General features: G+C 38.4%; 1 non-coding gene across 1 annotated transcript; it reads left to right on the forward strand.

The window, feature by feature from the left end:
• Positions 1 to 7,937: 7,937 nt before the first annotated feature.
• Positions 7,938 to 8,043, forward strand: LOC120283161. The gene has a single exon (XR_005543161.1). It is a non-coding gene; the product is annotated as a small nucleolar RNA R71 (small nucleolar RNA).
• Positions 8,044 to 8,891: the final 848 nt, after the last annotated feature.

Below are 8,891 nucleotides of genomic sequence, written 5' to 3' on the forward strand. Positions count from 1 at the left end.
GAAACTATTCCATGCCTTCTATGTGTCATGCTAAACAATTTATTATAGGAATTCTGAAAGAACATGATGGCAAGAACATGTAATGACATGTACAATGATGGGATGGTGGATCTTGCAGTGAAGCTAGGAATGAACTAATATAGTGCCAAACATGTGATGGTATTCAAATGCTAGGTGAGTACAAGAATGCATGCAAAGATGCAAGACTACTCTACTTCTAAACTCCCCCAAGCCTAATGTCTGCATTGTCCTTAATGTTAAAAATTTAATACGAAATAGGCAAATGGGGTGAAACTGATCAAATTAAGAAAGAGGTGGTGAGAAGTGGCCTTGCGTGACGTGCCACTCATATACAGTAACTCATTGCTAAAGTTGGTCAAGAATGTGACATTAGTCTTGTTGTTTAGTGGAAATTGAAGTGAGGACTGCTAAAATATGTGCAAGGTTGTCTGCTGCTGTCGTTCTTGTTGAAATTGTTGTGTACTATGTTCAGCATGAGGGTGTTCAATGTTGCACTATGAAGGTGGGTTTTGGCATAGAAATTCCCAATTTTTATGACGTTTGACTGTGGTTGGCACGGGTTCAGGGAGAGGATAAGGTGGTGTGTCCCCTTTGAGTATTAGGTAGTAAATGTTGGCCTCCTTTACAATCATCTTCATGGCAATGCAAGCCTCCAAATCCAGCCTTATGTTACCTGAAATTCTCTGAAATAGAGATAAATCACAGTTAAAAGCATGAGCAATTGGAGTTATGAGGTCACCAAGGACAATATCACCGGATGAGGCTTTGCCAACTTTGGCAAACTGGTGAGCTAGGTGTGCACTCGTGTCTAATGGAGTATCATACAACATGGCCCATAAAAACATGAGTTCAAATAGCCTAACTATAGCTTTGCAATCACCATAACCAAACAGTGTAAGAGCCATAATCTGATGAATGTACCTAAAACAAGGGTTCCTAAGACTAGTGGCTCTAGAAGTGGAGGGTTCATACTTGGGTTCTTGGGTGAGTGTGTGGGGGTTCTACTGTCTATGCCAGTTGGGAGACCAAAGATTTGATTAAATTGAGCAAGATTGAGTTTGTAGTCTTGGTTAAGAAGCCAAAATGTGATCTCACCTTCTTCACTTCCCGGACCATAGAGAACATGGACATCAACTGAATTTAAAAATTCCAAGGCTAAGCGTTCATAGGATGGAAATCGCATGTTGACAAATTCAGTCCAACCTAGGTTGCCTACCATCCAATAAACATCATCTATAATGCCTAAAGTACGCATGGGACCATCATCCATATACCTGGTTAGAATAATCCTTCTTTTTAAAGAATCCTATACCTATTAAGTCAAAAAGCGTCTATGAAAATAACTCCATGTGAATCAAGAAAATCTCCAAATAAGGCCTGGCTCATCGAAGAAGTCCTTGGAGGTTGGTCTCAGGAGCTTGAGGTAGCGGCGGCGCGCCTTGTTTACTTGGTCGGCATGTTGAAGAGGCTACAAGAGGGGTTCAATGTGTGAATGTAAGGAGGGGCCGGTAGTGGTGTCAAGTGTTGTAGTTATGGTGAGAGATTTCAGGAGGGGGAGATGAGAGTAAAAGAAAGTTGTCTTGGTTTTGGAAAGAAAAGGACTTGATGGTTGATGTGATGGGAAAATATAAAGGAAGGGTCTGAGTCAGTCTTGGGGCGTGGAAAAAAGTAATAGAGATGGATGGGGAGAGAAAGGTAGTCCTTGGGATCAGGAAAAAGTTAAGAAGAATTGGAGGGAAAAATGTTTATGATTTCTCCTTATTAATGCATGATCCACACCCGTGTTCTCTAATATACCCAGGTAGGGTTTCTTGGTAGTCAGTCCTGATGAGTCTGCACTGGCTGTTCACAATCTGGCCTGTACATTGGAATATCAAATCAGCCAAGGGAAGTCTTGGGATAATTCTAAACCTACACAAAACATTTATACTTGAATCAACTAACATAACTGAAAATTTATATGCAAAAATTGAAAAACAAGATAGAAGACTGAAAATAAAAAAGAAAAAGGTAAGGCTTGGAATGCCTTCCAAGCAAGAGCTCGTTTATGGTCATGAGCACGCCCCCCTTTTATTTATAGATTCAGCGATGGAGGGTTTGGGGGAGTATAGGTTCTCCCTTCTTCAATGAGCTCTCCAACAATGTAATGCTTCAGTCTTTGTCCATTAACTTTGAAGGTGCCAGTTGCTTCACTTTGAACTTCAATGGTGCCGTATGGGAAAACCTTGGACACTCTAAAATGCCCTGACCATCTTGACCTTAATATTCTAGGAAAAATCTTGAATCTTGAATTAAAAAGGACCAAATTCTCAAAATTCTCTAAGAAAAATTTGTTTGTCATGCCAAAAATTTGTTCTTTCCTTGTACGTTTTTGCATTTTTATAGCCATCCAATCTCAATTCATCTAGTTCTTGTAGTTGAAGCTTTCTTTTTTCTCAAGCTATTTTCATATCCAAATTAAGAGCTTTAATCACCCAAAATGCCTTATTCTCCAACTCAATCCGCAAATGACATTCTTTGCCATAAACTAAGCGAAGTGGGGTCATGCCAATGGGGATCTTGTAGGTTGTTCAATACGCCCATAAGGCGTCATCAAGTTTCAATGCCAAATCTTTTCTTGTTATCGAAATAGTTTTCTCAAGTATAATTTTGATCTCCAAATTTGTAATTTCAGCTTGCCCGCATGTTTGAGGGTGGTATGGTGTTGTGATCTTGTGTGTCACACCATATTTCCTAAGTAGGCTCTCAAATTATCGTTCAATGAAGTGTGATCTCCCGTCACTTATAACAGTCCTAGGAACTCCGAACCTTGGAAAAATAACCCATTTGAAGAGTTTCCATACTGCTCGGGCATCATTTGTGGGGATGGAAGAGCTTCAACCTATTTGGAGATGTAGTCCAAAGCCACAAGAATGTGCCTATTGTTGCAAAAGATGTAAACAGCCCATGTAATTGATTCCCCAAATGTCAAAGATTTCATTTCAAGGATGTAATTGAGAGGCATTTCATGTACCTTGGCTGTAGTTTTTGAAGAACTAGAATGACCACTATAAGTTGAAGAATGACAATAAAATAGGATATTTTCTGCCTCATCTTCAGGAATATATCTTCGAAGTATTCCATTAACACATTGCTTATAAAGGAATGGTTTATCCCAAAATTAATGTTTTAAATCTGCGAAAAACTTTTTCTTCTACTAAAATTTCAGATTTGGTGGAAGAATTCCACAAGCCAGATAGTTCACAAAATCTGCATACCATGGAGCTTCAATTGTAAAAATTTTCAGCAGCTGTTCATCGGGGAATGTATCATTGATTGAAGGCTCATTTTCTCCATTCCTATCCATGTCTTGATGAAATCTTCAGAGGTGGTTAGTTACTACATTTTCTTTACCCTTTTATCATGAATCTCAAGGTTAAACTCTTGAAGAAGGAGAATCCATCTGATTAATCTTAGTTTACATCCATTTTGCTCAAAAGATATCTGATTGTAGCATGGTTGGTGTACACTATTACTTTGAAATCAACAAGGTAAGATCTGAATTTATCGAAGGCAAAAACAACTGCAAGGAGTTCTTTTCTGTTGTGGCATAATTGACTTGGGCATCATCTAATGCTTTGTTTGTATAATAGATCGCATTCATCTCTTTTTTTTATGCCACCCTAACACATCCCCTACCGCATAGTCACTTGCATCATACATGACTTCGAATGGCAATGCCAAATCAAGTGGATGATATATTGGTGTAGTGATCAATGCTTTTTTCAACCTGCAGAATGCATCCAAACAGTCATAATTAAAATCAAAAGGGACATCATTAACCAACAAATTAGTCGAAGGTTTTGCAATTTTTGAGAAATCCTTTATAAAGCGTCAATAGAAGCCCGATGTCCTAGGAAGCTACATACTACTTTAACTAAGGTAGGAGGCTACATTTTCTCTATGGCATCCACTTTTTCTTTGTCAACTTCAATCCCATGCTCACACACCACGTGTCCAAGCACAATGCTATCATGTACCATAAAATGACACTTCTCCCAATTATGATGAGATTCATTTCTTGATACCTATAGAGCACCTTAGACAAGTTAGCTAAGCATTCATCAAAGGTTGTGCCATACACCAAAAAATATCCATAAAAATCTCTGTGATGTTTTCAATAAAATCTAAAAATGGCGGTCATGCAACATTGAAAAGTGCGGGCATTACAAAGACAAAAGGGTATTCTCCTATAGGCAAAAGTGCCGTAAGGACAAGTGAATGTGGTCTTGTGTTGGTCACTAGGATGGATAGGAATTTGGTAAAACCCAGAAAATCCATCTAAGTAACAAAAATGAGAGTGTTTAGCCAACCTTTCAAGCATCTGGTCTACAAAAGGGAGTGGGTAGTGATCTTTCCTTGTTGCTTTGTTCAATTTCCTATAATCAATGCACATCCTCCAACCCATGACCATCCTAGTTGGGATTAATACATTATTTTCATTCTTCACAATGGTCATGGCTCCTTTTTTCGGAACTACTTGTACCGGGCTGACCCATTCGCTATCAGAGATTGAGTAAATCACACTGGTATCAAGCAATTTGAGCACTTCTTTTCTAACAACTTCTTTCATATTGGGATTTGATCTTATTTTGTGCTCAATGGAGGGTTTGCAATTAGATTCAAATAAAATTCTATGCATACAAACTGAAGGATGTATCTCTTTCAAGTCATCAATGGTGTATCTTATGACATTTTAATGTAATCTAAGCTCTTTAAGAAGTTTTTCAGATTCTGATATGCTTAGACTAGCATTAATAATCACAGGATATGTGGAATTGGGTCTAAGGAACTCATACTTGAGAGTAGATGGGAGAGGTTTTAATTCTACCTTTGGAGCTTTGCGTTCTTCGGGGTTGTGTAATGCAAGAATTGGCTCCATAATTTCAGTTTTGACCTGCTGGTGCTGCAAAAATTCCTTGGGCTGTAGTAGCTGGGCATAATCTCTAATCTCGCCATTTTCATCATCTTCTAGCTCATCTTGTACCAAACACAGCTAGAGTGGATCTTTGGAGAAGTGTTTTGGCAACTCCATTTTGACATCTTGTTCAAGTAAATCAACCCTACAACAAGAGTGTTCAATGACAGAACAATTAACAGAATTAGCCAAATGAAACTCTACTTTTTTTTCACCAATAGTTAAAATAAACCTTGCCATTTTTAACATTAATAAGTGTCCCTGCAGTATGAAAAAAAGGTCTCCCAAGAATGATCGGGATTTGCATATCTTCTTCCATTTCTAGAACTATAAAATCAACAGGTATAAAGAACTTAATGAATATGATTAGGATGCCTTCAAGAATACCTATAGGGTGTTGATAAGTGCTTGTGTATAAGTAATACAAAGTATTTTTTTTCTTACATTGAGCATTACTTTTCTCAGATTTTCTTGCTTATTCGTGTGTGTATGTGTTTTTCTGTGTGTATAGGGTTGTGGAGACAATTGTGAAAGAAAGGAACCAAAAGTAGATCATGGGCACATTTTTTGATTAAATCTTGGAGTGAACAAATGTGAAGACGCAAGTTGTGCTCAAAGACATGTAGGTCTGTGCCAACCTCCATTATGCTCAAGCAAATACATAAATTGGAGGGGCACAAAGACAGTCACACTCATATATTCCGACTTGTGCAATACTAGCAAGAGTTTTGTCAATATGGTTTCATTGAAGACGCAATATGATCTACCGCATGGATTTGTGCCCATTTATGTGGCTTTGATGAAAAGTGTGAATTCGGGAGTATTTCGGTGAAATACTGTAGCAAATCACTATAGCAAAATTACTGTAGTAGTTATTATTTACAACACATAGGAAATCAATTTCTAAAAATTCCACACGCCTGTGTGGATGCCCGATTCTAGCCCCTATAAAAGCAGCGATTTCAGACGTTTTAGGGAATCTTTTCCCAATCTTTTTCCTATCTTTTCCCCATTCTTGGAGGTGCTCACGGCTAGGGTTTGGAGAGGCTTTGGCTAGGTCTTGGGAGTGGTTCTATGGCTTTCAACATCGTGTTTCTTTGGAAGATAGTTATTGGGGGAGATTTTGTAGGCATCGATTCGGCAAGGTGTGTCCTAGGCTTGATGAGAAAAGTAATGCTAAGACCCCTTACTGGGGCTTAGTTACGCAAGAAACCGAGTGAAGCGTTGTGGTAATCCTTAGTGCTGGGGCTTAATTGTGACTAGAGGTCTTTCACCTGGACTAAAGGGTTAGATCTATATTAGGAATAGGGTTTATCACTTGAAGTTCCCAGATCTTCATGTAACCCCACACAGTGTGAGTCATCGAGAGTATCCCTTTCCGCTGGGGCATTATGTGAGGGTTAGTCACAGTTGACCTTAGGTTTGGGACCGTGTGTCTTAGGATTTTCACGACTCATTAGACATCAATTAGGAGGCATAATGAGGAGTCTTGTACTTGAAACAATAGTCCTAGGGTGAGCAATGTCCGGATGCCCCATTTTCTATTGATTGCCTCTACTTATCTCTATTGCGTCTCTTTCTTTTTTTTTTTTTATTTTCACTTGCGTCGATATTGTTCACACCACTCTTGAATCATTATCACTATAGTTAAATAGCAATACTTGTTTTTTCAAGTACTATTCCCTGTAGATATGACTACCCATGTCTAGTTTCTTGTACACTAACAAGGGCATTAGGCTAACACTTGCACCAAGATCACATAAAGCTCTTTCAAAACTCACAGCGCTAATTTCGTACGAGATCAAAAAATTGCCCGAATCCTTGAGCTTTGGAGGTAGTTTGTTTTAAATTAAGACGCTGCACTCTTCCGGTCAATGCCACCATTTTATATTCTTCCAATCTTCTTTTCTTGGATAAAATATCTTTCAAAAATTTTGCCTATGATGGCATTTGTTGTAAGGCTTCTGTGGAAGGAACATTGATAAAGAGCTTTTTGAGAACCTCCAAAAACCTCCCAAATTGTTTGTCAAGCTTGGCTTTAGCTAATTTTTGTGGAAAAGGCACAAGTGGTGTGTAAGGCTTCGGAGGTGTATATCTCAGTGCTCCATCATCCTTTTTTTCACTTTCACTATTTTGTTCAGTCATTTGTTGTGGTGTTTCATTTTTTTCAATTGGATCCATTTCAACAATTTCATTTTCAGCTAGTCTTGACTTAGGATCTTCCAATTGCTTGCCACTTCTCAAGGTTATGGCCTTGCAATGTTCACTTGGATTAATTTCAGTTTTTCCAGGAAACATACCTTGAGATCTTGATGAAGACTTGCCTGTTGAGAAATTTGGTTTCTAGCATTTTGTTGTGTCACTAAGGAGTTAACCTTGGAAGTGAGTTGCCGAATTGCTTCATTCATGACTTGAGTTTGTTGCCTAAATTCTTTATTTTGTTTAGCTTGTCCCACAACAAAATTCTTTAACAAGGCCTCTAAATTCAATTTCTGCACTGGTTTTGGATTGGAAATCCTCTTCTAAAATCCTGGTGGCTGTTTAGAAACATTAGAGCTGAGGTTTTAATCAAAATGGGATTGATTGTTCTTTTAAGAAAGGTTGGGATGATTTTGCCAACCAGGGTTGTAGGTATTGGAGAATGAATCATTAATGGGTATTTGACTGAAGTTGTTGAGATAGTTCACTTTCTCATTTTATGGTTCTAAAGAGGAAGAAATCAACTGGTCATTTGGCTGCTATAAGGTTTAAAGAATCTACATTATGTCGCTCCGAAGGTTTAGATGTTGTGCTTCTTTCAGTTGACCATTGATAGTGATTAAGTACCATGTCTTTAATCAAGTTATAGGCTTGATCCACACTTTTGTTCATGAGTACTCCTCCTGTTGCGGCATCAACTTAAATGCATGCATTCAAATTCAGTCCGTTGTAGAATGTTTGCACAATTAGCCATTTCTCCAAGCCATGGTGAGGGCATAATCTCATCAACTCCTTGAATCTATCCCAAGCATCATATAGTAATTCACCATCTCTTTGAGAAAAACCAGTGATTTGGTTATGAAATTGAGTAGTCTTGCTTGACAGGAAGTATTTGGAAAGAAAAACTTGGAGCAATTGGTCCCATGTAGTGATAGATCCCTCAGGAAGTGAGTGTAACCAAGCTCGAGCCTTGTCCCGTATGGAGAAAGGAAAAAGTCTGAGCCTAACTGCATCTTGCAGAACTCTATTGAGTTTAACAGCGTCGCAATAATCAAGGAAAACTAAGAGGTGGAGGTGTGAATCTTCCACTGGTGAACCTCCAAATTGATTCTGCTAACTTAAAGACATGAAAGCTAGCTACAATTGGAAATTATTAGCCTCAACTGGTTGTCTTGCAATGCTAGATGATAAGTGCTTGAGTAGACATATTTTTCTACATGTTTTACATGCATTGAACATCATTTTTATCATGGTTTATGTCTCACAAATTATATTTGGTGTTCCTTTGTGCAAATACGTTGTGAATGCCTTCAAGGAAGAAAAAGAAGCAAAGATAGGTTATGAAAGCACATTTTATGAGTTTTTGTACAACATAAGGATCAAGACACAAGAGGAGTTCATGTACATGGGGGTGTGTGCCAACTTCCAAGAGAATTCAAGCTAAATTGTGAGTTGGAAAGGCACAAAGGCAGTCACACTCCCATGTCTCTATTTGTGTGAAGAATGCAAGAGCTTCCTAATATTGATTCGATGACGAGAAGCCTCATAACCTACCACGTGGACATGTGCCTGACCATGTAGCCTCAAGAGTAGAGTGTGTGAGCCGTATTTATGAAACACTATAGCATTACTGTAGCAAAACACTGTTTATGTGACCATGTGAAAATTCCACGCATCGAGTGGGAATTTTTGCAGTTCACGCGAGCATGTGAAA

The sequence above is a fragment of the Dioscorea cayenensis genome, chromosome 18 (genome assembly GCF_009730915.1).
Source record: "Dioscorea cayenensis subsp. rotundata cultivar TDr96_F1 chromosome 18, TDr96_F1_v2_PseudoChromosome.rev07_lg8_w22 25.fasta, whole genome shotgun sequence".
NCBI classification, from domain to species: Eukaryota; Viridiplantae; Streptophyta; class Magnoliopsida; order Dioscoreales; family Dioscoreaceae; genus Dioscorea; species Dioscorea cayenensis.